Raw genomic sequence first — 25,466 nt, 5'->3', positions numbered from 1 at the left:
ACTTTATTGGTAGACCAAGCTAATACAGAGGCAGGTGATTGCCCTGCAAAATAGGAATGCAAGGGCCATGAAAATATTTTCCATTGTTTTCATTTCTTTCCCACTATTACATTTGGCTTTGTATATATGAATTTTCTGATGAGATTGATGTCCTGTTTACCAGCCTGGCAACAGTGTATTTGTACTCAGATAATCCACTGAGATAACCTTACTCATAAAGGAGAAAGAAGTGAAATGTACACTCATGGGGAAAAAAAAAAAACAAACTTGCTAGGAAGGAATTTGGTTGAGCTTGCCCAGCAATGTGATACATTATGACATTGTTTTAATTTTACATGATGAAGTTTGCACTATTCACAAATTATTTTAACCTATATTTTAATTAACTTATATCTAACAAGAAAAACTCTTTGCAATATGTTTTTTACAAAATTAAAATTAATTTCCTTCTCACCTGTATATTCTATTTGCAATTTTGAATTGAAATATAGCTCATCCATGCCCATTTTTGTTATCTGTTCTAATAGAATAAGTAACCTCTGTAAGGTCCTATATTGATCAGCTATGGGACACCTGACAGGGAGATTTCACAAAAGTAGCTGATAGACAGAACTAAATCACTCCATGGACTCCACTTTTCTTTGGTGCCACATTTGAGCCTCCTAACACATTTCTTAGTTCTGATTCCCTTTTAGTCCCGCCAAGGTATGCCAGCTCACTTCACTGTTCCATGAGCATGCTCTCACAGGCTTCTCATGACAAATCAAGCACATTTTCCCAGAAAATTCTATTTTTTGTTGGTTTAGTCTTCAATTCCAGTCCCAGTCTGCATTTCCCTCATCTCTTACAATCCCTCCAACCATCCCACTTGCAATCAGCTTTTTTTTCAGTCTTTTGTCAATCATTTCAGCCAGTCTTACACTCTACATTTCTTTGCTTTTCTTCTGCTGAAATTAGTCCCAATTTGAAAGTAGCCTCACTCCCACTCCATAGTTTATTCTCACCTTTCTTTCCCAATTCCTTGTCTCCGTCCATTTCTCTGGCTATTTTGCTTCTCCACATGCTTAACTCTTCACCAATTTTACATGTCATGCATCTTGATTTTCCTATCCCTTTTCATTAATTCTTTCTCCTATATTTTAGCCAGTCCTGGTCTTCCTGGAGTCCAGCACCAACCTCATTAGTCATTCCCTCTCTGTCTCTGGGATCTGATTCCAACCCAGATTCTCCCACTACACATTTTTTGGTTTCCAGTCCTTCAGAGAGACAAGGGATAAAACGTCCTACAACTGCCTTTCTCTAACCAGTCATTCCCCATATTCTTTTGGTCCTCTGGTTCAAGAAACAGCCCATAAAGCCCCAATGTGTTGTGCTACCTGTTCCTAACACCAAATGCAAGGTTTGCAAACAGTTGTGGCTGCACGTCAGGAGTCATTTGCAGCCCTGGAGGTCTCAGAGTGGGCAGACTACTGTAGGTTTTTCTGCTATAAATACTCAAAACTATCGTGTTCTGAACTGAGCTTGGCCTCTACTGTGGATCTCAAGGAAATCCTCAGAAGAGGGCCACACAAAGTCCTGATAAATACAGCTTGAAACCATAGTCTGTCTGAAATTCACTTTCAGTTGTATTTTCCAAAAATCAGTCCTGCACTTAGTGCATAGTTATTAGGATAGAAAGCAACACAGAGGAATCAGAGAAATAAAGAGACTGAAAACTATGTTTAATATTTACATAGTTAAATCTCGTTCTCAGCTGAAAAAAAAAACGAAGTGAACTATGAGAAAAACATCATTGCAGCAAACAAAAAACCCCATATTCTGCGTCCAATATTTCTTGCAGAAGCAGTTAGTCTGACACCGAAGAAATGGCATTTTCCCTGTCTAATTTCTATGCAATCAAGGTTCTTGTCACATTTCCTAGGAGAAAGCACCAATATTTTCACATGATTAACCACAGTGGTTTTTTATAGTGAGAATGACAGGAAGTTGTATTAGTTTCATGAAGGTGGATTTACACTTATTTGGGCTGTATCTTATTTTCTTATATGTTACTTGTGGTAGTATCTGCATTCAAATAATCTATCTAGAACAGTTGAATTAATTAAAACACACTTACAATAAAAAAGCAACCTCTTAAACTCCCATGGAACTTGTGCAAAATTGCAACAGTTGAATTAATTTTGTTTGCAAGTATCAGTAGTCAGCTGCCTTACAGTTCAACTGTGGTGCCTTCAAACACCTGTCAGATATACTGGAGGTGTTTACCTGATTTCAGAACATTTATTTCAGAGTTCACAAATACTTTGTGTGTGTGTGTGTGTGTGTGTGTGTGTGTGCATGTTTGCATGTTCGTCTATATATATATATACCTAAAATTAATGCATATATATATGTATGAATTTTATCAAATTTTCTTGTCTCTTGACTGATTTTTTTTAAATAATATGTAATGACTTTAAAAATATGGTCCTGCTTATTTCAGCTGTACATTTCACAGTGTCAACAACACCAGCTGATCTCCAGATGGATAACTTATAGAAGATATTTCGTAATGATGAGATGTTTGAAGACATTACTGCAGTGTTGTGTATAGGCCTAGACATTCTGTTTTATTCATAAAGGTTAAATACTCCTGTGCTAAACTCACCACAACTTCTCACTACAAGAACTTGTTTAGTAACATTTTATTTTAAGCATACATTTGAGACCATGAGGGATGTGTGAATCAGTTAACTTGAAAAGTCTGGAGAGATTTCTGTCATCCAGAAGTCTGACATCCTTACCTGTCGTCACAGCCCAAGGGGACATCCTGAAATCAGAGTTTTCAGTGGCAAACATCAATAACCAACTTTTCAAGAATATATCACTTATAAAGTCAGGACAAAAAAAGGTGTTACTACTCAGGATCAGGTATTATGTCTATCTAAACCAATATTATACTGTTACTGGCACTAGGTAAGACTCCACATGAGGGAAAATAAAATTATATGCTCTCACTATCACCATGCCATTCTCACAAAATTGTGGATGTCTTCTGCTCTTCAGTACAGGGCTTTAATTTCGTTTTGATACTTTTCTTTAAAATTAAAATAAAAGACTAATGATTTTCAAACTGTAAATCACATTCAGTGGTCACACCTATAAAATAAACACAAATGTTTAAGGAACGACAAGGCACGTTGTATTTACAGATTTTAAAGGTATTATGCAAGAGGAAAAAGATTAATGTGCTACCTCCCTTCTGCCAAGCATTGGAAGCCATAGATTTGCAGATTTTGTAGATTTTGTTTCAGGAGAACTATGCAGATTTTTCTTTCCCCTTCTCCCCTAGTTTATACATTTCAGTTTTGAGATGAAGAGAACTCTGTCATGCACCTGGGAATAGCATCTTTCAGTGGAAGCACTCATCTCTCACTGATATTGTCCAAGTGCAGGAAGCATGAAGGAGATGAGTCTTTTACCAGCCTTTTCAGCAAAGGACAGTTTCATCTTGGTGAGCATTTTGTAGGTCTCTTTTTACTGCTATTAGGTTCTCCTTCTGCAAAACCTTTTGTTATCCTATAGAAATTCAGAGGCAATTACAAAATCTACTAGTCAAGATTTGAATGCAAAATACGCTAAAACCCAAGACCAAGAAAAAATTAGGAATAAATTATATACAGCTTCTGTCAAAGCCACATCACCTCTGTTCCAAAACCAAAGCTGTCCCAGGACAGCCTTTCCTTGAGACTGTGGTGAGTAATGTGTGAGGCAGGCAGGGGCACAGTGGAGTGGGAAGCAGAGCAGGGACGTGTGTGGGTGCAGTGTAGTACAGCAGGACCTAACCTTAGTGATGCTGCTTCAATTGCAGAGCTGTTATGAAATCAGTGTATTGTCCACCACCACCAGATCACCAGACTGGTAACTGTGGGGTTTAATTTCTTCTTAGAAAGGCTTGCTGACTTCATAGCTTCCTATCTCGATTATCACTTTTTTCATCTCATTTTCATCTTATCAGGTGGATTCCAATTTTCAGGAACCGATTTTGAAATTCTTAGTGATATCAGTATTACAAGATATCAGTACACTGATATCTTAGTGATATCAGTAGTCAAAAGGAAGTTACTAGAAAGAATTCAGTAGGACAAAAACAGTCAGTGAAATATGTGTTGCTGGGAGGACAAGCACCAGCATAAATACAAAATACTTTAATAAAGATGTGTTGGAACTTTGTATGTAGAAGTCTGTATACCCCGTGGAGATTTAGGAAATTTACCTACTCTTCATCCCCTCCAACTGTTTTGCTTATACATAACCCTTCAGAATAATATGTCATGCACAAATTCACACTGCAGCTTTAATATCACTTGTGTGTTTATTGTAGATATGGTTCAGCCATGTCTCTGAATAGATCCCAGACCTGGATGGAAATATGTATACTGAGGCAGAGTTTTTAGTGCACACACACACACACACACACACACACATACACACCCCTGTTTTCTGCTGAGGCTGAGTGGAGCAACAGGAGACATTCTCTCCCAGGGAAATTATCAGTTGGTGACTTGCAGCTGAATCACAACACTTACAACAACAACAACAGATTGAGATACAAAGTGGATGCCTCCAAATACATCCCTGATACTCCAGAGCAGATGAATTGAATACAGATAGGTTACATTAATATAATTAAGTAAAGGATTGACAAATGCAAAAAAGATCCACTACACTGAACAATTACTTCGTTTTATGAGGTTTTTATTATGCCAATCCTATGGAATAATGCAGTAATTTTCCTGTTGCATCAACATTTCTTTACCAGTTTAACTTATAATTATATAAATCTTCCAAAAGTTACTACAAATAAATAATCACTAGGATTTTTTCCCCAGTATAAGAGAGCTCAAGATCCTCTCTCCTTTTACAGGGTCAGGGTTGTGCAAGTAGTACCCTAGAAAATGTTATTGAGATGTAATAAATATTGCTCCCTCAATATCCACAAGGGTTCTCCAGTTTTACTTCTTTTTACCAATTACTGTCATAACAGAAATATTGCTAAAACATGATTTTCTAAGTACTTCATTGGAGTGATCATTGCAGAAAGTAGAGATCTTCAAACCCATCCAAATTCATCTCAATAAAAACATAAACAGAGGCCTGTTAAATGCCTATTTTGTCTCACACTGTTGCACACTTCTGAATAAGAAAGATTTTTTTTATTTTTTTTCCCTTCACCAAGTCTGATATCCTAAATACCAAACTGGATATATGCAACCTTTGTAGACACAACACATTGCTCTTTCATGATCTTATTTCTGACTTTTGCAAGACATTGATTTTATGTCATAATGTGATGATGAGCTCCTTCTCTAGGTGGCTGGATGTACTAGAAAATGGTCTAGCGTTTATGCAATGGCTTCTTTTTTCCTGGCCTGAAAATTTTATTTATGTCTGCACAATTAAATCAACTCTATTCCTTCATCTCTGCCTCCTGTTACTGTGAATACAGAGTAGGATTGGGCGTTCTCATTTGAAGTACTAACTAACACAAGAGCATTTTGCACCTCTGCTTTTCCATGCTTTCTTCAGTCATACCTTGGCATCTCTGCCCATTCTGAACACCAAGTGCAGGCTTTACAGGACTGAACATTTAATAGCTTACAGAATAGGTGTAATAAGGTACCAGATCCAGAGTAGAGGAAAATTAAATACTCCTGAGTTATTTTATTAAAATTTCAGTTCCTCAGAGTTTATAGTTGTGGGCAGGGATGGAATTTCAAAAATGCAATTTCAGAGTACTTTTATGGAGTTTGTCGCTTGACTGCTGAAAGCTGTAATCATCACTATAAAAGTGTGGGCTGCAGTGCCAGTATAGCACATCCTACAACAGCATAATAAGTCATGTTTTACAAATAAACTCTACTAGAACCAGGGAGATTAATCCAGTCCTACCTAATAATACTGCAATCTCTGCATGTATCCAGTAAATTTTTGAAATGTGCATTTAATAAGCATCATATTTTATGATGAAGTGGAATATTTCATTCGTTGTATCTCAATTCTACAGAATCATATGGGAAGACACTGACTGATTTCTTAAGCAGAAAGAAACTACTTAATAAAATTCAGCCTATGTTCCTTAGCTAAGTACATTACAAACAAAGCCCTAAAATTCACTTCAGGATGCTGTAAAATAACTCATGGAAGTCTTTGACAGCTGAAAGTTCAAAACATCATAGAAGGTGCCAAATGAATTGTTGGAGTAAGTTTCTTGACGCAGGTGGCAGAGCCTTGTTCTTTTCTGTCTCTATCACAGGGAAGAACACGATTTCAGCATTTTATAATTTAATTGTAACACTTCTTTTGAAGGTGATGGATTTGTGGAAGCTGGTTTTCAAACACTTATTCAGACAGAAACTGGTCCCCTTCAGACACAAAGAATTCTTGCATTTCAGGAGGAAAGGGCAAAAAGGACATGCGCAATTAGATGGGAAAATCAAGATTAATGAGTATGACAAAATCCCTCCTGATCCATAAGGCTTGTTTGCTTCCTACTAACTTTCTCTAAGAACAACTCATCTTGTCCTATCCAAAAGATATTGCTTGAAATCTTCATGCTTTTCATGATTTAATAAGGTAAGGAAAACAGATGCAGAACATGAGTGCACTCATTTTATCTTTCTAAAGGGTTTGAAAATTCTCAAATTTTCAAGAATATTTACAAAATCATGCAAGGAAAAAAGTATGCTTTAGAGCAGTGAGTTTCCTTTGGACTAAGATCAAAGACTTTGAATATATATGTACGTTAAAATATGCATTGTTTGAATGCACATCTCTTGCTACAACAGCTGCCCTTGATCACTTTTGTTTTCAAAACCCATAGCTGGCAGATTTGGCAGTCTTAAATATTTCACTTTTTCTCTAGGACATTGATAAGGAGAATGAGTGACAGTGGGCCAGGACAAATAACCTGCATTAACCCATAAGGAAGAAAATGTTTATTTGGTCGAGAAGTTTTCCATTAGCAATAGTCTTGTACACACATAACTTAGCCTGTCTTTAGTTCATTTAGTCCATACCACACTGATTTTTGTAACCTTATTTTTAAACATGAATGAACCACATTGTTCCAGAGCCACATATTTCTCAGGAAAATATTTTATCAATGCAATGTCTTTTTAGGTCAGTTTAAGTTCAATTATTCCATAAACAAGACTTGAACAGATTTACTTGATGATTTATTGTCATCATTGTAGCACTTTTGCATTTAAAGGTAAGGGAATTCTCCACGACCCAACAGGACATTCTATCCAGGTGTGACGTCAGAGACACTGACCTTTTGGTATTTTCATCTTGCATTTTTTCCCCTATCAATATTGAAACAATACTTTTATCTTTTCAACACATTCTTTCATCCTAAATCTGGTTCAAAGATAGAAAACAGTGACTCAGGGGGATCCTTAAAAAACTTCCTAAATAGTTCTGATTTACTTCCCCCTACCCCCACTTCCCCCTTTTAGATGTATTTCATTTTGGGGTATATGTTTAATTTTCTTCAGAGTTATGGCTGAATGGAAACATATTTTATCTTTTCAGCAGTATGTCCTTAATTATAGTAGCAGGAAGAATCAGGACAATTATTTTTATGCAATTCTTTAGTTAAAGAGTCCAATTTTTGCAAATAACTATAGCTGTGGCTCAGACCACTGGCACATTATCATACTTCCTAAAACTTCTTTCTTCTCCAGCAATATTCAGAAAGTCTGTGTCAAATCATTCACTGTGCTATAAACACCAAACATATATTCTCATAAATAGAAGGAGAATAAAAAAAAATAAAAAGAAAATTTCTTTTGATATGAATAGCAATTTTCTGAGGAAATTCCAAATAAGAGCTGTCTCGTCAGACAATGGCTCAAAGTCTCACTTAAGTTCAGTATAACATCCACTGCTCTGATGCTCATGCAGTGAGCATCCCAGACTGTCAGAAGCAGTTTTCTGCTACTGGTCTGTTGCCCATACAGGGTGTTCAATTCTGCATTGGAGATTACAAAGGAAAATGGAGCCCTTGGGCAGGGCCAGGCATCTCTGTCTGCTACAACTGGGCCTCTGCTCTCACTCCCAGTTTAAATGATTCTATCAGTGAATTTAAGGTCCCTCTCATAGTACCTTATATTCTTCAGAGTACCCATGGCTTTACTATAAGCATAATGATATCCACCTCTTACTTATTCAAACCTACATCCAGGGAATGAATAAATCTCAGCAGACAGAACTATTGGTAAACATAACTGCAATGTATGGTAGTAAAGTCAGCTAGAAGTGATTTTTGTGCCCTAGGAAGAAGACAGGATTAAATTCCTTTAATTTTTGAAACTATTTTTTGTCTAAATTTCACCTTGAGAAAAATCTACATTTTGCATTCTTAAACTAGATTCAAAAGCTCTCTGGTGTCAGAAATTTACTGGCCATGAGCAAGTTTATAAATTATGATCAGACTCTTTTTATGTTTTGCTCTGGCAATGGACAGACATATTTTGCATGGCAACTATTCATCTTGACAATTTTATCCTACAGTCAGACAAAATAAAATTTATTATCTTTCAGGGAAGAAATTAAAAAACAAGTTCATGCATTTCTCACCTTAATTTTACTGAATACATTAAGGTTCTAAACTCTCTAACATTCTCTACAGAATGGAAGGGGTGGGAGGCTTCCCAACTTGTAATTCTCCTTCTATTTTTTTCCAAACATATTTGCAAAATCTAAATATTTACCTTGAACACATACATTCCAGTACATATATCAGGGATGTTGTATATAAAGAAGCAATGTCCCCATACCAGTTTTATCTGATATGATCCAGTGGATTTTTATTTCTCCAAGATAGTTTTCCCCTATCACTCTTTTTTTTATCCTTTCCCCTACCCTCCTATCAGTCTTTTTTTTAGACCATAATTTTAAAAAAGTCACAAAGAATATGAACACCTTAAGTATCTATAGCTAATTACATCATCAGGATCTTAATATGAAAATCAATCTAAAACAAAAAAATTAAGCATATAACTTCAAATAACTAAGCAGTCACAATGTAAACACTGACACCTTCTCATTCATTTTTTCTTAGACACTGACTAAGTCATACAGTAAAGGAAACCTGACTTTAAAAGCATTATCCAGACTTCATTTGTATAAGCTAAGCACACTCTTTTCAGACACAATGTTAATAACAGTATTTTTCCAGAGAAGTACAATTTCAGCATCTAGTGTGAAGAGAATGTTGCATTAGATATTCTCACTATCATTGCAGCCCCCATCTACCCACTGTCTATAGTGCCTCTTGCTCCCATCTAAATACACTGCTCTACAATAAACTAATAAAACTAATGCATACAGGAAAGTATTTCCTTCACAATGTGACATATGTGTGATGTATACTGTGTTTTTGGCTTGTTCTGCTGACTTTCTCCCCAATAAAATACAATACTAGTATTCAAAGTTTCCTAACAAGAGCAGAGAAAATGCTAAGCTATGGATATATTTTTCAAATGGAAGGCATTTTTAAATTTTTTTAAAGATAGTTCACGTTATATAAGGCCTCAGAATTTGTGACATCTGCTACTAATGCAGCATATGTTGTACTAGGGCTGCTTGAGGAGATGTTATACCAGCATCATAATGTTTACTGATTAATAGCAATACATTATGCCTGCTTACTTTCCCTTTCTTACCCTCACAGGAATTCCATCAGAGATTTTTACATTGATTCTGCTGCTCCACAGTTATTGCACTAATTGGGCCATACTTAGCTGTTGCACCAGCTCCTGAAATGCCATACTGTATGACATCATTATTATATGGTAGGTACTATATGCAGCTCTATGAAAATCTTTCAGAAAATTTTATTAATAAAACAACATGCGTGATACCATATATCAGGTTTAGCAGAGCCTTGCTATCCACCAAAGTGGTTTCTGGAATGACGTTTTGACAAAACACCAACAGATATTGCATTTGTTCACAACACTGAGCTGCACAAAGGAAAGCATATAAGAAGAAAATTCAGAGGTATTGAGGGCAGCTTAAGAAGAAAAAAATAAAAACAAATGTCTCTACTTTGTTATGGAGCTTACAGAAAGAGCAACCTTATGCCCCTTGTCTCAGATAAAGCTATCCACGTCATCATAGAGATTGCACAGTATTTTCTGAGTTAGAAGAGTTCCACAAGGATCTATCCAGATCTAAAGTGAATGGCCCATAAGGGTATCAAGCTCACCCAGGTGTCATTAGCACCATGATCCCACTAGCTGGGCCCACGTTAGACCCAGAGCTCATTCTCAGAAAGGAAGATACAGTGATTTCAATGATATGTGTTAGGCAATGCCATTTATCCACCAAATGGACCATCTTTGCCTGTAAACCACCACACTTTCCTATTTCATGGTTTGCCCTTTTCCCCTTTCTCAGTTATTCAGTTCTCCACCATCTGCTTATGAGTTCCCCTCCATTTTGGTACATTTGAGGATATTTCTATGGGTATAAAATCAAACAAATGATGGAATGGGAAGAAAAGAAAACACAAATGAGAAATGTCTGTCTGAGCAGCTAATGAGAAAAGAAAGGAGAGGAGTCAAGAGAGAAAAAGAGCATTCAGTAGGAAAAAGAAGTATAGATAAAGAGCTGAGTGGAAGGAAGAAAGGGAAAGGGTGTGGAGAGCCTGGTTCAGTTCCCAGGCTTGATTTTGTAAATAACGAGGTTCTCAGACACCTTTTCTATAAACAATAAGATTCTCAGACAGTCTTCCCATAACAGGCAAAACATTCTGTCCTTGGGCTCTCTGGGAACAGATAGCTGCTCTGGGAACAAATATGAAGGTTTTGAGAACTTTTCATATCACAGTGAGAACGCTGGTCCTGTTTTCAATAAACAAACCACAGGTATTGTAAAACAAAAGGAGGGGTTAGAGTTTTCTCTGTAACCTATCGTGAGCTCGAATTTTGCAATATGCATGAAGTTAATTAACACTGTTATATAAAGTGGCTGATTTAATCAATAAATCGGAGTCCATGTTGATCAACAACAAGGTGGGTTGGCTCCCTTCGCTTTCAACAAAAGGGGACTGAAAAATAACTGGAAAGAAGAATAAGATAAAGAACAAAAAAATAATAAAAATAGAAAAATGAAGTAAAAAGATGTGAAGAGAGGCAACAGCTCCATGTCAGATATTCAACTGAAAAAAACTGAGATGGAGTGTTGTGATAAACATGTTGAAATAAAATATCAAAGACAAAAACTTATGGAAGTACACTGAGAAAACAAGTAGGATGACAATGAAAAACACAATTACTAAAATGAGAGCTACATTTTGCCATGGCATGAGTAGACACGAGAAGGTCTGAAATATAAATAGCATTGAGAGAAGAAAGGAAGTTTTAATCCTGCATTCACATATATCTATTCCCATTACTAAAATACTGCCAGTTATCTAACAAAAATGTGTAGTACAGGCAGGAGCATGTGCATCAAACTTCAGTGAAGCATGAATAAAATAAAAATGATTGCAGCCATTGTAGTCTTACTATCACTTCATTTTCTTCAGCTTTGGATGAGAGAGCAGAATTACCGTGTATGTTATTTTAGTGCCTACACTCGTCCTGCTATGTCACCACATTCTCCTTGTTTAAAGCAGCTTTATGATGAGTGACATATTTACAGTGTTTTCCATATTAGGTTTTTTATTAAGTGGAACACTAAAGTAACAAGAAAAATCCATATCAAATGAGCCTCTGTTTTTAATGGTTTACTGCATCTGCTCTATTTTCTGACTGCTATTTTGTTTAACGGGAGACTGAGATTCATGAAATCTTTTGTGAAATTAACATCTTACTGGAGAGAAAGCTCCTTGAACTAAATCCAACTATAATAAATCCCATCATGCTTTGCCTTCATTCCTCTACACTTGGAGCCTGAATAGCCCTCTGTATACCTAATATCTGTTCCTGCACTGCACCTATTTCCCATCTTCCCAAGCACTTAGTTCTGTGCTATCTCATTTTCATGATCTGTGCTGTTTTCAGATAAATCAAGTATTAGTGCAGGCACTGTTCCTTCACAGGTGCTTTTTCTCAGCAGCTGCTGCAGACTTGGACAAATAATCCAGAATGTTCCAGCATATTACAAAGTCAGATATATTATCTGCCCATACTGCCATAAATGAATTAATATTGCAGTTACTTAGATGTGAAACTGTTTTGGTTTTTTTTTAATAGTCTGTTTTTCAGCTCCACAGTTTGCTTGTATGAATTCATGCATCAGGGTGATCAGGGTGGAACCATTCTGAGTAGGGGATGGTAGAGCAGAAGCTGTAGGAGCACACACAGTCTCACAGATTCATCATTCATCAACTAGCAGTTCTGGTACACACCACTCATGGCAATAAAGAGACACACTGCCATCCAAACAAAGGACAACTGTATCAACAGAACCTCTACTTGTGGGAGGATATGGTCACAGAATTGCTCAAAAAGTTCATCGGCATCCCAGATTAGGACAGACATGTCCAAATCTAAATGAAATATGTTATAATCATCACTTTAAAGTTATAAGAGTGGATTGCCATAGCTGCATGAAGTAACCAGTGTGATGTCAACCAGTGAAGTATCCAACAGCACTGTAGTAAGAGTACTTCAGTGACCACTGCAGTTTATTCAAATGTGATCAGGTTGGCTGAAATAGTAGCTAGCATTTAGATAATGCAGATGTGAACACCTTGAGGACATTTATCATGAACATGTGCCATGTTTTTCTGGAACAGCCCACAAAAAAGCCCCACATCAATTACAGAGGTAACTAATACTTGGTAGCTGTGCAGTAACCAGGTAAGAGGTTTCCATAGAAACAGTGTTACCAATGCTCTTGTCCATCCTACACAGGGGAATGGAAATCCCAAGTGAGCTATCACTTGAACTATTCCATGATTTTTTTCTCAGAAGGACATAGCTTGCTCAGGAGAGTCTGGGTCTTATCTGAAGTGTAAACAAAGTACTTGTTCCCAGCCTGGGGTTGCCTGGGAACAAACATAGAATTAGATAATTTAGCAGAGCAGGGGTTCAGCTGAAGAGGTGCCTGTGCCTTCCTCACATTCTCCATGCTTCTTTTTCAATTAGGTTCTGTCCTGACAATCCACAGTCAGGCAGAAGAAGGTTTGATGGAACAGTTGGCAGTTGGAGGCTGGAGGTAGCCTGAACATTTGGCAAGCTGAAAGCAAGGTAAGGGCGGCTTACAAAGCCATTTGTGTGACAGTGCGGCCAACACCATCTGTACTACTGTGACATGCTGTGCCCCAGCACAGTATCTGGGTCAAAATTTATACCAAAAGTGAAAAAACCACAATCACTTCTAGTTTAGACATATCAGACTGACAACAGTGCACCAATCATTTCTGGGTCAGACGCAATCAAATGGACTGAATGTGCAGTGCCAATGTAACTGGAGCAGTGTAAGATGGAATTTGTTGTAGTGTTACTGCCCTAATTTTTACATTTTGGTAAAAACAAAATAAATCCCATCACTTTTTTCCCTCCACAATTCTTGTACTTTAAAAGACAATCATAAGCAATAGAGGAGCCAGTGCAGAAAGATGTGTGCTGCTGGACCTTATGGTGACAAACAAGGAAAGTCTGGGTATGTGAGCACCGGAGGAAGCCTTGACTACAGCAACCACAAGATCAAGGAGTTCAATACCTGCAAGGAGCTGAGCAATGTAAAGATTACCCACCAGAGCTTCAGGACAGCTAACTTTGCCCTCTTCAGGAATCTTCTTGAAATAATCATATGGAAATGTGCCCCAGAGAATGGATGAGAAATTTAACAAAAGAGGCAGGAGACCTGCATGGATGAACAAGAAACTCCTATGAAAACTCACACATAAGCAGGAGATACGTGAGGTGTAGGGGACAGGATACCTGGGATGAATATAGGGAAGTTATCAGACTATACAGAAATGCAATGAGAAAGGCCAAGGCCCCTTTGGAACTAAATATGGCTAAGGTTGTCAAGGACAACAAGAACTTTTTCAAGTAATTGAATATAATTCAATTTCAATGTAATTTAAATTAATAAAAAAAGGAATACTAAAGAAAGTGTGGACCCACCACTAACTCTGCAGCAGAAGTTTCAAATAAAGCTGAGATACTGAACACCTTCTTTCTGTCTGTCTTCACCAACAAGGTCAGCCCTCAGGAATCCCAGACCCAGAAGACCATGGAGAGGGTCTGGAGGAAGGGTGACTTTCCATTGTTTGAGGAGGTTCAGGCTAGAGACCATTTAGTCAAATTTGACATCCACAGCTCCATGGGCTCTGGTGAGATTTGCCAAAAGGTGCCAAGACAACTGGCACACATCATTGTTATAGCACTCTTATCTTTGAAAGGCCATGGCAGTCAGGAGAGGGGCCTGGGGACTGGAATAAAGTAAATGCCGCCTTAGTCTTCAAAAAGGGAGAGGAGCAACAGACCAGTTAGCCTCACCTGGAGCACCATGTTCTGGAGGCCATTTTAAGACAAAAAAGGGATCAGGAGCAGTCAGTATGCATGCACCAAAGGGAAGTCTTGCTTAACCAGCCTGATTACTTTCCATGATGGGACAACTGGCTGGAGACTTGAGGGGAGAGCAGTGGGTGTTGCCTTGCTGGACTTCAGAAAGACTTTCAACAATGTTTCCCATGACATCCTCCTAGGTGAGCTCAGGGAGGGTGAGATGAGTGAGTGGAGAATGAGGTGGATCAAGAACTGGCAGTGTTCAGAGGGTTGTTATCAGTGGCACAGGTTGAAGACTTGTCACTAGGGGTGTTCCCCAAGGTTCAATATTGAGCCCAGTATTATTTAACCCATTACATGCCATATGAACACAATCCTGAGCAACGTGCTCTAGGAAGACTCTGCTTGAACATGGAGGTCAGACTGGGTGGCTTTAAAAAACTAGCATGAAATATCTCCTTTGCTATTCAAAACACAATCTGCCATAGTTTTTTAAGATATCAGGACCTATTTGCAAGAGTCTAAAAGGTACATTCATATTCACCTTTGAATTATTTTACATTTAAAGGAAAATACACTATGATGTTTCCTTTTAATTGCATCGTACATCAAAACCTCAATAGTGTGCATTTCACTTATGTATGAACAGTCCAATACTCCTTTCAGTTTCTTCCAGTGTGTACTTTAAAGACTTTCTTTCTATGGGTTGTGTTCCAGTATGCATACGAACATTATCATGCTCATTGCTGGAAGACCTCAGCAATGGATATGGATGATGATGAGCAAGAATAACAGGTCAGGCTCACCTGTGTGTTTTCCAGAATTGTCACTTGTTTTTCTGCAGGTGTCCTCTTGACTGTAAACTTGGTGAAGCAGAAATAATTGTTAGCATCTTAACACATCAGATATTCCACTAGCTCTTAATAAAAAAAAAAAAAAAAAAAAATTGCAGATAATTATAGCCAAATAACAACGCGTAAAAGGAATTAATGAAACTTTTGTGGATTAACTACCCTCTGGTTTTCATTATTTATTCACTTTGATGCTAATTTGCAAAATTCTGTAATTCACCATAGCTCTCCCTATCATTAATGCAAATTAACAAGTTTCTACTATAATGCAGTTATTATTATCTTCCCTTGCAAAAATGTACACGTTTCTTTAATTAAAGTATGCTGCATTTTTAAAAATCAGATTACCAGGTACAAAGGAAACAGAAAACATGGACAATGTACTCAGCTATTTAGATAAAAGCTAGGAGCATTGAGAATGACAGAGGTCCTTTTTATGTGTTTAATAAAAATTAGACAAATGTAAGAGAAGAATTTTAATGAGATTGTTTCAGTGGAGGTCTTTCAGAAGTGCTGCATGCATATTGTAGCCATTGAGGATTACTAACAAACCACCAATCCATTTGTAGACATTATACAGTTGTAGATCACATAGACTACGTTGTAGAAGTGAAAAACAAAAAAGCAATAACACTTGATAAATCTTAACATAGAATAAGTAATATTTTTCCTTCTTATCAGTCAAGCTGCCCTTTTCTTATAACATGCATGAATTTTACTCACTGATGCCAAAGGCTACTACATATTTTCTCAATAACAGAATTTTAATACAGGAAATGTTCTAAGCCAAAATTCTACATTCAATAGAAACTTAATAAACATGAAGATGGCTAGTCAAAATATTGAGAAGGGGTTTTTTTTTGCATCTTTTGTTTATATGTTCAATTTTTTTGATTTCCAATGACTTAATTAATTTCAAAAATTAATCAGCTTAAGAGATGATTTTGCTTTTATATACAAATGAGGGTTGTCATGTCAACATTTAACAGGTATACAATTTTCTGAATGAACAGGAATATCAAGCTCACCTATCCTATAATTCATTTGTATTGGCTTGACTTTTCATCTATTTTACAGTATTTGGGAAAACATACAAAAGTTGTGAAGTCTTACCACTTCACAGTTGGATTAGTTACACTCCCACTCCCATCAAGATTAACTGAGGAGAGTGGCAGCACATATGTCATGCAAGAAATTTCCCTCCTCAGGTGTCTTCTGCCGTCATGTTACCTTGCTTTCAAGTTCATGTTCAAGCCCAAACCTCCCAGTTGTCCAGACTGAATGTCTGTTGGCTCACACTCCTGTGCAGCTGCAGACCAAAGCATCTGTATCCTCAGACAGGTATGAGGGGCCAGCAGCACAGACTGTCTTGTGTTTAAGTCCCAATTCCACAGACTGAAAGCAGCAAGCAGTTGACTGGCACAGCAGGACTTGCTCGTACACCTACAGACCTGACCAGCCTGTATTAGCAGGATCTTGTAACTGTGAATGTTCCAAGTGGTGTGTGATGTGCCAGCAGCATCTTTATTTTCTTAATTCATGCTTTTTTGCATTGTTTCTGAAAAAAAAAATTAGCATTTTCACCTTGTTGAATTTTTGGAGATGGAAACATGGTCAGTTCCCTAAGGAGGAAGAAGAGCAGAATGCTGTAGATAGACAAGGAAGACTTTATTGGCAACACAAAATATTTACCAGAAGGAGATATAAAGTGCTTATTAAAGAGGAGGGAAGGGGGAGGAATAAAAGAGGAGAAAGTTGTATCACAAAAGATAAACACTATTTTTAGGATAAAAAAAAGCAATTCTCAGGAATGAACCTGACCCCAGAAAATGAGAGTCTCTGTACCACAGGACTTAGCACAAGATGGAGGGGAGACAGGAGGCTGAAAAAAAGTGGAAAAACCACTGATTGAATGAAAAGAGAGAAAAAAAGAAAGGAGTGGTTTACTATTAGAGAAGGAATAGTAGGATATGGATGAGAAAACTGCCGTGCATAATGGTGTTTATAGCTGTGGAAGTTCAACCTATGGAGTTGGGACTTATGTATATGATGGGTCTTGCTGCAAGTTTATGTGTATTGATATAAACTCTCTTTTTTGTTCCTGTCTGCAGAAAGGACAGGTGGGTTACACTAATGCACTATCTACTCTGTATTTGCACCTGCAGAGCTCCTCACCAGCATGTAGTGTGTAGGCACTGCTGCATGTATCTTCACGGACACAGAACCCTTCTGGTGAGCATCACTATACAAATGAGATTTGTAGCCCTGAATTGCCAGGGAAAGCATAACAAAGGAATGCTCTTTTGCCAATATAACCATGGATAGTGGTAGCATGTGATGATGGGTACAGATGACCCAGACAGGAGCTGTCTGCCTGCTAGAAAGACCTATCAAAGTGTGTATCCCAGCTAGGTAGCTGCTGCTGAGGTTGCATTTGGCTTAGAACGATGGGGTCAGTTATGACATTGAAAATACAACCTAAGGCACCAGGGTGATTTCAGGGCTAAAAATGGCTGCTTCTCCTAGCAGAAACCTTTAAAAAAAGTGTTGTCTTGTGTATAACTTGTGAGAAAATGAGTTTTAACAGAGTAGAAGTAGAGCTGCCTCAAGTTGTAAAAAAATCTTGGCATGTAATAATCTGAGTTGAGGTAAAGTCTGAAGAACTAAAATGTACAAACCTGTCTTCTACCTTCTGGTGAATAAAAGGTAGTAGAGGAAGAGACAAGTTTACCTTGGGAGGAAAAAAGGGGTTGTGATCTCAGTTCAATGAGGAGTAGAAGCTCTGAGACGTTGCTCTGTGCTAGCACCTGAGTAATGTGTGAGGCCAGAAAAGTACCACATAATAGCAAACTTGTACAGACAGGACCAACAGCATGCAAGCATGGAGATTCTACCCCAGTCTCTTGGACCCTCATAAACAAAATGAGCAGATTAAGGGATTAGATATCATAAGGTCAGTGTGTTACCCAGTGCTATGTTGAATATGGGTAGACTAAAGTAGAAAAAGAAACCACTGGAATTAGAGATGAGTGTGATCTATGGGGAAATAAAGCCAGCAGGTAGGATGTGAAGTAATTTATTTATTTGTTTGTTTGAAGGTTCATGGTTCTTTGTCTCAGGGTTTGTGTAAATGACAAAAACAGCAGAAATTTTGTGGGACAAATAATACCAGTAATGAAAGAGTCAAAGAGAGGGAAATCTTTTGGTAGTTAAAACAATATTACTATTTTATTTAGTATATTTACTGTTTTAATTAGTGTGTTTCTAACTTTTAGGATCACCAATAACTTTATTCTGAATATTATAAACATTGAATGTATCCCTACCATCTGTAGACTTGACAGCTGAAATCTTCCTGTTCTGAAGTGTTTTCTGAACAATTTTCCTCCACCGTGGAAGAAAAGAGAGAATCTCCTAGGCTAGGAAAGGTGTTAAAAAACTCATTGAGAAAAGAGTCAGTGTTAGAGTAGCAAGGACCCCTAACCTGGAGTTGACAAATGAAGGCAAAGAGGTGAAAGGGTCTATTTTCTCAAGGTTTGTGCTTGTTACTCATGTGTGCCTTGCAGAGTTTCTCAGCTGACGTCAATCAGCAGAGCCTGCTGTTGGTATAAGTGAGGCTGCACCAATATACTCCCACAGAGAATTAGGCTCACAATGTCTTAAATGTGCTAGAATGGGAATGAATGTGGTATTACATTTGAATTCCAAAGGAATGCCACATCATTTTTTTCTTTCTTATCTGACAGTTGGAAATTTGGAGACACTGCATGTGAAAAAGAATAATGTTACACTTATTTTGAGCAATTGGCAGACATGGCTGGAAGTCTGATATGATTAATACCTTAATAATAGGGCCCCAGTAAATTAGTCCCAACAGATTCACAACCTAGAGAGAGTGCCAAGATACTAATAAGAGTTAAGGTACTTTTATTAGCTAGCAAATTCCATTTTTAGCTTTGTGTTACCAAGAAGATTTTAAAATGCATTAAACTCAAAAGAATTAAAGAGATCTCTTAAACACAAGTGAGAGGAGAGGAAATGGTTGGAAGGACCTGTGAATACCCTCTCTGAGCAGAAATAGCCTGAGATACCTATCTTCATATCCACTTACTCAGCAGCACCTTGAGCATTTTTCCTTAAGTATTCAGATACATGGAAATTTTTTTATTATTTCTCTTCTAGGCATCTGTGGAAGACGTGCTGCCACACTCAGTAGGGAAAAGCAAATATAAAGTTCAAATGCATACAGGCTCAGCTGCAAAATAGGACCAAAAAGCATCAAAAGGTTCTCCTTCTTGTGTTTTCTTTTATTCCTAAGGCAGCAGGAACATTCAGGTCCTTTTCCTTACCCTCACAAGCCATAAGGGAAGAGATGTCTTCACAGTGACAGAAATCCAAACTTATAGAAAGAGCTTATCTGTAGATCCTTTCTGCATCAGCCAGCAAGTGGATTGAAGTTCAACTCACACAAGAGTATCATTTCAGGAATTATCCTTATCCAGTTCCAGTCCAGGAAGACTTAATTACTGGCTATGTTATTTTTTACTTGTTTTCAGCATCTTTATGGATAGGGGTCTCAGCTGAGCTGATAAGAAACTGCAGTAGATCTGACACTGAGCTCAAGCTTTGCTCTGGTGACCTGCCAAGTACCAACAGCAGACAGCTCAGCCATGATCTTACCTGGTTATTCACATTGGAGGATCAGAGGCAGTAGCACAGGTGCTGGCCACTCCATATTTTTAAGTGGTTTTGCTCTTTAGTCTGGTGTGCCTTTACAGAATGGGTTATTCAGGCTCACATCTATAAAGCAGAGATGTTCACACATCAATAAGAACCTTATTGAACTGGGCACTGTGCATGTATAATATTAGAAACAGTCCCTGGCTAATAAATCTTTAGTCTAAATACAGAGAGAAAATGACAAGAAATAAGTGTTTCATAGGAATTTTGAGAATTAAAAAAAAAAAAAAAAAAAACCCGAAAAAAGCAGGGGGAAATACAGGTGTTGAAGTAAAGGCAGGTAATGTCGTTGAAACAGAATAGCAGAGTGCAGCAGTACTGAATTTGGTGTAACCACAGATGGTGAACCCCTGGAATGTGGAGAGGGAACGATGTGGTCACAAGGACAGGCTAAGGTGCCTTTCAATGTAAAGACTTTCATGGCTGGTAAAGGGACAAGTAGGGCCATCCATCCCCTGGTAAAAGGGGAATATGTATCAGCAAAAATTAAATGATAGATGTTAAAGTGTGAGAGAATAAGTTTTATAACAAATTGGGGAATGTAAACAACACTAATCCCAAACTGTGGTACGGAATAAAGGAAAAAAAATTACGTCAGTATGGAGGTGGGCATTAAGACTGCAGGCCTCCTTTGGATATGTTTAGATCAAACTTCTAATGCTGGAAAAAGACCCATCACTTTACAAGTAATACTAAAATATGTTGATTTTTCTTTTAAATTACCTTCCTTCAGAAGTTAATTTTTATAAACTACAGTTTTATTAAGAAAGTTGGTTAATCTACTTAATAACTGTGAACTTGCTTATTCATCTTCCAACTTTGAGAGGTCTTATTTTGCTTCCCAGGTCAACTTGAGAAATAATTTCATTTGAAAGCTATTACTGAATCATATTACTGGTTGCTGTTCATTATCTGCTGAAGAATTGATCCTGTGGATATCGACTCCAAAGTGAGTGACATTTAAGTTCTCTCAAATTGACAAAAGTGATCAGATATGTAAAGGGGTGATTTTACACTTTGGAAGTATTAAAGTGTAGCTTTTTCACATTTTGATTGCAATTTGAATTATTTCATTTCTTTTTTCCCTAAGTTCACTCAAGCCTAGAATTTGAGCTGATAAATCAATGCACTCCCCCACTAATGCTCCTAATGGGCACTCTCTTTGAAAATTAAACATTCTAGTAAATCGCTCAAACACAGTCTTGAAAGGCTAAACACAGATTTGAAATCTTTCTCATGTTGGGTAAGGCTGTCTTGAGCTTTCAACATAATTGCAAAAATTACAAAGGCTTGAAACTAAAAATACATTATAACAACCAGTTTCATTGCTATAGTCACAATGATTGTTATGATGATCCAAATACCCACCATTGCATTAATAGAAATTTTAAATTCCTGCATGCATTATTTTTAAAGCCTTGTAGGCCATGTCCTCTTCAAAGTTTCAGAAATACTCTTCGTTACATAACAGATGAACAAACAGCACAATGTTCATCTGCAGATCCTTTCTTGTCTACTCACTGTGAGTAGCAATATCTTTCTCGCATTATCAAAAGACTTATTTTTTAATGCTCAGTTAAATCAAGTGAGCATGAACTAAGTATTTAATGCATACAGACTACCTGAGAAAAGTCTTTGTTTTAATTTTACTCCTGTTCATAGCTGCAAGGAGAGATCTTATTTAAATGTACAATGTGAGTGTAACAGGACATGTATTTTTAGAAGCTCCCCAATTGTTTTCCTATCACACTGCTCAGCCTATTCAATTACCTATTTCTTCTGAAAATGCCAGTTGTCCCAAACTCTTTGATGTCCACTGACAGCAACTGCTAGTAAAGCAATTCACCCAGTGATCATGAAGACAGTCCATGCAGCCACTGCAATAGCACTAAGCACTGCTTCACTGCCCTGTAACACTCTTGCCAGCCCAGTATTTAGTTCTCAAATCTCTCACACATTTCAATGCCTCCTTCCTCTTCTTGTCACTGAAAAATATGAAATAAATCTTCAACCTGTTTGACATGTTAGAAAGCCAACATTATTAACAGTGCTGGAAGTATGGGGATTGCTCATAAAGCAATGCATACTCAGCAACTTAAATACATATTCATCACATTTGTATTACATATTCATTACATTGCCTGAATACATGCATTTAGGCTAATTATTTCTATGGACTTATTTGGATATGGTTCTGGATCTTTTGATGCATCTCTTCTCCTTGAGAGGGTCTCAAACATGTGATCAAGTCATAATGTACTTCCCTTTGCTCTGACACACAATCCTTGTTCGCAGAACTAAAACATCTGTTAGTGCATATTAATCACTGACGTAGGTAAATAAATAAGCATTTCCTGGCACAAGAATATTCATCACAGATATAGAGATCAAACACCATTGCACTGAAATCAAAAGAATTTTCCAACACCGTCCCCCACTGCTCCATAGACTTCTTTAAAAAAGTGACTTATGATCTGGTTATTAAAATTATTAGAGAAATACCTCTGCCCAAATTAAGGTGCAAAGGAGACCATTTGTCAATGGCAATAGTATGGCTTTTATTTAACAGTAAGTGTGAGGAGAGACAGAGAAAAAATAGAAAAAGGGAGAGTGGCCAAGATCCCTTATGCAGATTAACTCGCAGTCCAAAGTTCCCATCAGGAGGTATATTCAGGTAAGTGTGGTCTTAGGTGGTTGCAGCTTCTTTATACAGTTTTTCCATAATGGGCAAAAAGTTCTTCATAACAGTGTTTAAGCCACTAACCATAACATTTCAGTCTCTCACACTTGTTCCATAATGCTCTCCTGTAAAACAACAAACTCCTGTCATCTGTCATTGAATCCTTTTCAGAATTGTGGTGCTCCAAAGGGACACCTGCTGTCATGGATCAGACAGAAATCTGGGAGGCAGGAGTTTCTCACACCTAATTTTGACATTAATTAATATTTTTCTTTAGTTGGTCTGTGGGTATCTCAATTTACCACAACTTAAAGGCAAAGAGCTGTGGCCTTGTAAACACGTTAATATTGTAAAAAGGAGCTGTTCTCAAAAGCAAAAATCAGAAAGAGCTAAAGGCATCTTCTGCAGTAAAACTACCACTCAACAGGTCACAGGGGCACTACTTGAATTACTCAAAATGCTCTAAAAGTTGTAAGTACCACCTACAGCACATTGCTATTAGGCTAAAAGCACACTGTAATAAATGGTGAAACAAACGTTGTTTCTTAATTTATGAGGATTAGGGGAGCATTTTGCTTTCACTCACAAGGATAATAATAATCATATTAACTCAGAAGATTACAGCTAAACAGAAGATATATTTGGAAATAATGTATGTAATTTCTGCATTGTGTATTTCAAATCTGGGGAGAAAAACTACCAAATGAGGCACTGAGTAGCAACAATGGAACACTGCACAATTGGACAGCTCAGAGATTGCCTCAAATTGACTGGATATACTGAGTTACTTGCTGGCAAAGTTGCACCAAAGGTACAAGAGGGGAAGTATAAATATCACAAGACAATCACTTACACAGTTGAAATAGAGACTGTCACAGCAACAGCAATGGTATAAATCCCACAGGAGAGTGAAAAAAGCAATATGATACCTCTACTTTCTGCAATAACTTTATTATTACTATTTCATAGAAGAATCCTCCAGTGGAAAAAATATGTTACCCAGTTGTGCATGCAAGCAGGCTAGCTCATTGCTCCTCTTCAGCAGCCTGGTTTATAGGGATTAAAAGTCACTGAGCTGGTTTGTGACTGAGAAACAGCATTCTTCATATATTATGATTGAATAATTGAGCACATAATTTAAAGACTGCCATACCTTGTTTCAATCCAAAGGAATTCTGACCAAAATGTTCAAACAATCTACTGCCATAAGACTGTTTGTTTGTTAGTGTCTTTCAAATCTGAATATTTTGGAAAGCAGCTGACCTCAGGAACTGTAGTGAAATGCTTCAGCTTTGGCTTTTGTCCTCCATATTCTGCTAAGTTGTTCTCCTTATTTGTTGTCATTTTTATTCAGGAAGAAGCATATAAAAATAATGCATTATCCTATGCACCAGTGATTCATGGTACCCTGACAGTTTCAGCATCAGGCTCTCTAAGGCTTCATGTTTCATTCTATAAACAAACAAACTCAATGATGCATCCTTGCCTTCAGGTCCAGAGTAGACTTCTTGAATCTATCTATATTTTAAAATGTTAAAACAGATATTATATATATGATTTCCCTTTCTTAGAATAGAACTGTTACCAGCCAGAAAATATCAAAAACCTTTCTCTGAAGCCATATATAAAATTCTATTTGAATGGGATTTACTTATTTTTAGGTTTTTTACTTTGTTTGTCAGGTAAAAAAAATTGTTTGTTTGTTGTTTTTGGTTTTTTGTTTTTTTTTTTTACTTTGCAGTGTTAGCAGATGACACAGAAAGCAGGTTTGTTGTAACCTATCACCTGGCAGACCTAGTGGTCTGAATTGCTACAAAGATTTCCTGGCAGCAATTTACTACCAGTGCTTTCTCTTTAGAGTTAATGTGGCTTCCACACATGGAAAAGAGTAAATACAACTTACTTTTATTAAAATGCATATTAAATTGAATCTAGCTAAGTAACACAACCACTTTTCTTCCATTATAATGTATCTGATATAGTTTTGCTTAACACAATAAAAGCATACCCTGATCTGATTTATCATGTAATTATGTAAATTATCCATTATAAATTGTCTCTGTCAGAAAAAAAAATAAAAAGAAAGAAACGACTCTCCTTGAATATCATCAGAATTAGCCCTAGAAGGTTTAAAATTCAAGAAAAGAAGTACTGAAACCATGTCTGTTTCCCTCAGTATTTTAACCAATAGCCAGTAAGAATTATTTTTTGATTTATCTAAGTGAAGTACATGAAAACCGGCTTGACTCTCGGGAAAGTTTTAAACAGGAAGGATGATGAAACACTGCAGTTTAAGGAGAGTTGGGAATGAAAGACCTATTTAGCTGTGGTGCACAATGTACCATTAAGAGTTCAGGTTTCTGAACTCTTTTTTGGGGGAGATATAATTCTTCTACAGATTACCACATCTGCAAAATTCCAGTATAACCTTTCCATACAAAGCATTCTTGTAAAGGAGCTATAGCATCTCTCATTAGCTCAACTTTCACACTGGTGTAATTCCATATGGGCATTATGGGATAGAAGAGGACACCAACTATAAATGAAAGGATGAATCTAATTTGAAGCTAAAAACTTTGAGTGTAATAAATATGTAGAACCAGTTTGAAACCAGATACAGACATGAGGAGACAACAAATCAGAGAAATGGCCACAAAAAAAAATGCACTGGTTTTATTC

Source organism: Ammospiza nelsoni, chromosome 5, assembly GCF_027579445.1.
Source record: "Ammospiza nelsoni isolate bAmmNel1 chromosome 5, bAmmNel1.pri, whole genome shotgun sequence".
NCBI classification, from domain to species: Eukaryota; Metazoa; Chordata; class Aves; order Passeriformes; family Passerellidae; genus Ammospiza; species Ammospiza nelsoni.
The sequence above is the reverse complement of the archived record's forward strand: the minus strand, read 5'-3'. Positions refer to the sequence as shown.